This window comes from Eptatretus burgeri, chromosome 2 (genome assembly GCF_056783735.1).
Source record: "Eptatretus burgeri isolate ZD-2024b chromosome 2, Ebu_testis_v1, whole genome shotgun sequence".
In the NCBI taxonomy this organism is placed as follows: Eukaryota; Metazoa; Chordata; class Myxini; order Myxiniformes; family Myxinidae; genus Eptatretus; species Eptatretus burgeri.
The window spans coordinates 117,245,797-117,251,796 of record NC_140962.1 but is presented as its reverse complement, the minus strand read 5'-3'; positions in this window follow the sequence as shown (position 1 = coordinate 117,251,796).

The window sequence follows — 6,000 nt, the reverse complement described above, 5'->3', positions numbered from 1 at the left end:
TCGGTTAGAATAGGTGTACCATATCCCTGTGTCGTAAGAGGCGACCAGGGTTGTGTCAGGAAGGGCATCCAGCATAAAACCTGTGCCAAATCATTATGCGGATCATAACGGATGATACGCTGTGGCGACCCCTAAAGGGAGCAGCCGAAAGAAGAAGAAGATATATTTCTATTTTCTATCTATCATATTCTATCTATATTTCTATTTTGGGAGGAGACAGGAAATAGCTATTTTGGGGGAACAACCTCCCCCTTCCCTGCCCCCCGTAGACCCATTAATGATTGCAGATTTTGATGTGGTTGATACATTTTGGTACATTATGGGTGATAAATGTTGCGGTCAAGTTTCATCGAAATCATGTATGTAGTTTTGGAGCAAATACCTATTTTAGGGGGGGGGGGTCAAAAACAACCCTGTCATCCCCTGTAATGGGCACAGATTTTGATACAACCAATAAACCTTCGTTCGGCATCAGATATGAAGCTTCTGGCCAAGTTTCATCAAATTTGCATGTTTGGTTCAAGCGATAATGACTGAAGTGTTTACAGACTGACTGACTGACTCACTTACTCACTCATTCACCGACGGACATTGCTCGATCACGTAAGCTCACCTAACTAAAGTCCAGGTGAGATAATAAGGTAATGTTCTCAGAGCAAGAGAAATGAAAGATTTGCTTTTCTAAACTGAAAGTTAGTCATCTATCTATAATTCCAGCAGAGTGTGTGTGTGTGTGTGTGTGTGTGTGTGTGTGTGTGTGTGTGTGTGTGTGTGTGTGTGTGTGTGTGTGAGTGTGTGTGTGTGTGTGTGTGTGTGTGTGTGTGTGTGTGTGTGTGTGTGTGTGTGTGTGTGTGCGACCGCTGTTTCTCGACAACCACTGGTCCGATCTAATTGAAACTTGCCAGGTATATTGCTGGTGACCTGAGTATGTGCCTTTTCAAGGTTTGATATTAATCGGACAAGTGCTTCCCAAGTTATGGCAATTTATTTACCAACCAATGAAAGAAACCGTTGCTGCGGCCATTTTTGTTATCAACCAATGACAGGAAGCGTTGCTGCGTTGCCGTGGTCGATGGGGAAGAGAAACTCAGCCGCGTTCGCCATTACGGGTTTCTTCTCTTGTCTTCTCTTCTCTTGTCTTCTCTTCTCTTCTCTTCTCTTCTTTCATTGCGAAAAGGCAAAATACGTTGGCGGTAATTGAATAATTGGCCATTAAAAGCCTCCGTATTCTTGCCCTGGACGAGGAAACAAAGAAGAAGCGCCGTTTCCTCAGCGATGTTGTTTATGAAGAGGTGCTAACAAGATAAAGATGTGTACAATGTACATGGAGACGATTTTTATTATTATTTATTTATTGAAGAAAAATTGTTCCAAAAATAATTTATCAAAAAAAGTGCACAACTTTTTTTTGTTTCCAATTATCTAAACGCTGTGGCCTTTGGAAGTGTTAAGGAATTCAGCTCCACTCAACATGCTTGCCAACGAAATACATCTCAATTTGGTGGTAAACACGATTCACAACGACGGGTTTCCTTACTCATTGCTCTGCAGTCTGCATTCAACCCCTTCATTTGTCATCTCATTGACCTCATTTCATCTATCTATAATTCCAGCTGTGTGTGTGTGTGTGTGTGTGTGTGTGTGTGTGTGTGTGTGTGTGTGTGTGTGCGTGCGTGCGTGTGTGTGTGTTTGTGTGTGTGTTTGTGTGTGTGTGTGTGTGTGGTGTGTGTGTGTGTGTGTGTGTGTGTGTGTGTGTGTGTGTGTGTGTGTGTGTGTGTGTGTGTGTGTGTGTGTGTGTGTGTGTGTGTGTTTCTGTGTGTTTCTCTGTGTTTCTGTGTGTGTCTGTGTGTCTGTGACCGCTGTTTCCCGACAAACACTGGTCCGATCTAATTGAAACTTGCCAGATATATTGCTGGGGACCTGAGGATGTGCCTTTTCAAGGTTTGATATTAATCGGACAAGTGATTCCCAAGTTATGGCCATTTATTTACCAACCACTGACACGACACGTGCTGCATAGGCGTGGCTACGTAGGCCGGTGCACGGCCGGCCGACGATGACGTCACGTGCCATGCTGGTTACGATGGGGATCGATCGGTGCCTTAGTTACCGTGGGGTAGGAGTGCCAATTGTAAATGGCAGCGAATGTCATGGCAAGCAAAGACAGGGAGGTAAACTTGATTTTAATTAACTCGGTGTGTGTAAGTATCACAGCAGTTGTTACTTCAATGCAAGCGATAATTCGTGGAATGATGTGAACATTCCGTACGGGCACGCACTACTTTTGGATAGTGATGACTTACTGTATTATAATTTCTCGATTTCTTATGCGCATTTATAGATAAACACAATGCCCCAATCCAGTCGTCATTTACGAGAGCGAAGAAACGGCCTGTGTGGTTGTTTGAAAGTTTTTTTTTTGCATTTTTGGCCACGCACATATGGGCACGCGAGAGCGAAGGAACAGCCTGTGTGGTTGTTGTTTCTGGCACGCGGTTTGAAAGTTTTTTTTTTAGTTTTTTTGTATGTGCGGCCACGCACGTATAGGCACGCACGTACAGCCATGCTCGTACAGACACGCACGTATGGTCACGCACGTACGGCCACGCGAGAGTGAAGGAACGGCCTGTGTGTTTGTTTCTGGCAAGCAGTTTTAAAGTATATATATATATATATATATATATATATATATATATATATATATATATATATATATATATATATATATATATATTTTTTTTTTTTTTTGCACGTACAGCCACGCATGTACGGGCACGTGAAAGCGAAGGAACGGCTTGTGTGGTTGTTGTTTCTGGCACACGGTTTGAGTTTTTTTGCGGGGGGGGGGGGTGGAGGGAGGTGAGGGTTTGCACGTACGGCCACGCATCTACGGGCATGCACTAGTGTTATTCAATTCACTTTATGATCCAAACTGCTCATCTGTTTTGTCAACCCTCATTAAAAACAGAAGGCTACACACATATTGGTGTATAGCTTTTAGATCCTCGTGGAGGATCTCGAAGTCTTACTCACGTTGTTGTTCTTCATCTTCTTCTTGTGGACTTTTTCGATCCTCGTGGAGGATCTCGAAGTCTTACTCACGTTGTTGTTCTTGTGAACGTTTTTGTTTCACAGCCTACAGTTTTCATCGAAACTTCCTGAAACTTGGCGTATATATGTAGAAATACCCTGCGCAGACAGTAACCATCTCCGATTTTGGAAATTCTTCCTAGAAAAAAAGTTGACGTCATAATATCGCCGCTAATGGAAATCGCCGATACCATTGTCTCCAAAACTAGGCAAGCTGTTTGAATATTGTTTGCGGGAATCAAGCTGGGCATTAGCACAGATAATTTATCGCAAACCTGATACATCACAATGACGTCATATTCGTTTTTATGAGGTCATCATTAAGAGGACGAGGATCTTAGCTCATTTGAGCTTGTTGATAAAGTAGTTGCCTTCGAAATAATAAACAAATCTATAATAATAAATGTCATTGTGGGTCAGTCAGTGTGTTGTCAGAGTGTCTTCTACACAACTCCAAAACCATGAAACCCATCAGCCCGAAACTTTGTATGTATATGAACAAAACTTCAAGGAAGTGCATGAGTGGAAACTGGTTGTTTAGGTAAAGTTAAACACCCCTTAAGATAATTAACTCATCTCATCATGAAAATCAAAAGCAGGCCTATCCTTGGTCAGCCCGCTGTCACTGTTTCGGCCTATTCAAAAAAGCCTTGGAAATTTTCCACGATGACCTCTCACGGACCAATAAAAGTATATAATTAAAATATGATTTCAGATTTTAGGATCTCGTGGACTAATTAAGTGTCGATATCTGGAGTGAAAAATGAAATAGTGAAGAAATTAACGATTCTTAGATATCAGCATATTTACATATTTACTTTAAGCAAGCAAGGCTGTGATCCCTCCTTCTCCATATTTACAAATTGTCAAATGATGAAACTTAACTTTTTATTCCTGTTCGGAGAATTATATTGAGTGAGGAAAAGATTAAGGAATGTGCCCAAAGTATAACTTAATTGGGTGCAACAAAAATAATTATGATTAAGGGCTCATCAATGAATGCCTGATTTTGTTGGTGATTGCTTGAGTGTTTAAGCCACGGACTTCTTATAATAACCTGGACCAGCAACAGCCTCTGTCAACTGAAGTCGGAGGTCGACTGAAGTCGCCATGTTGCGTTGCCAATCCGAATTCACAGATTGAATATATTAATCTGTGCCGAATTTGTCGCTGGAAACAATATTTTTGTACAGCTTAATAAGAAGAACAGGATTTTCATTTCACCAACAACAGTCTCCGCCACCCATTATCACTACCAAGCTACTATAAGCTCTGCAGCACGAATCAATAAGGTGAGTGAGTACGAGGTGTCACAATTCTCATGAATGATTATCATATCATATGTCATATAAACGGTGTAATGTGTTGATGATAATCAATGTAATGTGTATAGCTAACCCCCGATGGCCTGTAATATTTGTATTACTCGTGCGGGCCCGTAGGTGCATGCCGCCATGTGCAGCTTCCATTACATTCGCTGCCATTGACCATTGCCACTCCTACACCACGCTGAGGCGACAGGGTAGGATTTGTAGGAGACCTGAAAGTACAGTGTCATTAGGTATTCCATGTTCGAATTGTTTTAGTTTTAAAAAATAGTTTGCAACTCTCCTCCCCTCTCTCGCACCTCCTCTCTCCCCCTCTCTTGAATTGTGACACCCCCCTCTCTCCCCCTCTCTCGCAAGTCCTCTCTCCCCCTCTCTTGAATTGTGACGCCCCCCTCTCTCTCCTCCCTCTCTCTCGCCTCTCTATAATTATAGATAGATAATCTATATAACTCTCCTCCCCTCTCTCACCCCCCTCTCTCGCACCTCCTCTCTTGAATTGTGACGCCCCCTCTCTCTCCCCTCCCTCTGTCCCCCCTATCAAACACAGACATTAATATTAAGACACACAGACATTAATATCAAACCTTGAAAAGGCACATCCGTGGGTCCCCAGCAATATTCCTGGCAAGTTTCAATGGTGCAAAATAAATAATAAATAAATAAACATTAATTGTGACGTCATTCGTGACGTCATAGCACCATGTCCTGTCATTGGTCAACAGATAAATGGCCGTAACTTGGGAACCGCTCGTCCGATTGATATCAAACCTTGAAAAGGCACATCCGCGGGGCCCCGGCAATATTCCTGGCGAGTTTCAATCAAATCGGACTGTCAATCGTGCAAAAATAATAAAAAAAAAATATACATTAATTGTGATGTCATAGCACCATGTCTTGTCATTGGTCGACAGATAAATGGCCGTAACTTGGGAACCGCTCGTCCGATCGATATCAAACCTCGAAAAGGCACATCCGCGGGGCCCTGACAATATTCCTGCCAAGTTTCAATCCGATCGGACCAGCGGTCGTCGAGAAATTGCGGTCGCATACAGACATACAGACAGACAGACACACACACAGAGATTGCTGGAATTATAGATAGATAATGTGCCTTATGGCCTATAATTAATAATATATTGACCAATCATCAAAACATTGAACAGACATCGGACAACCCTAATAAATATGATCTATAATCTACAGACTAACCTGTGGCCTCCTATTAATATGTGTATATTATAGAGGGTAGCTTTCTGTAGTCGGTCGAAGCATATTGAACCACTACCAGTCTCATTAATGTTTTCATCATTCATCAATATATTATAGGCCATAGTTGGCAGCTTAAAGCTACCCCCTATGTGAGTAGCTTAAAGCTACCCTGTATGGCCTATAATATATTGATCAATCATGAAAACATTGAACAGACATTGGACAACATTAATAAACATGATCTATAATCTGCACACTAATGAGACTGGTTTAATATGCATTGACCTCTAGAAGATGACAATCATCTATTATAATCGCAGTAGGTTGAAACATAAGATATGTCGAAACCTCGGAGAAACACTTCAATGCAAAT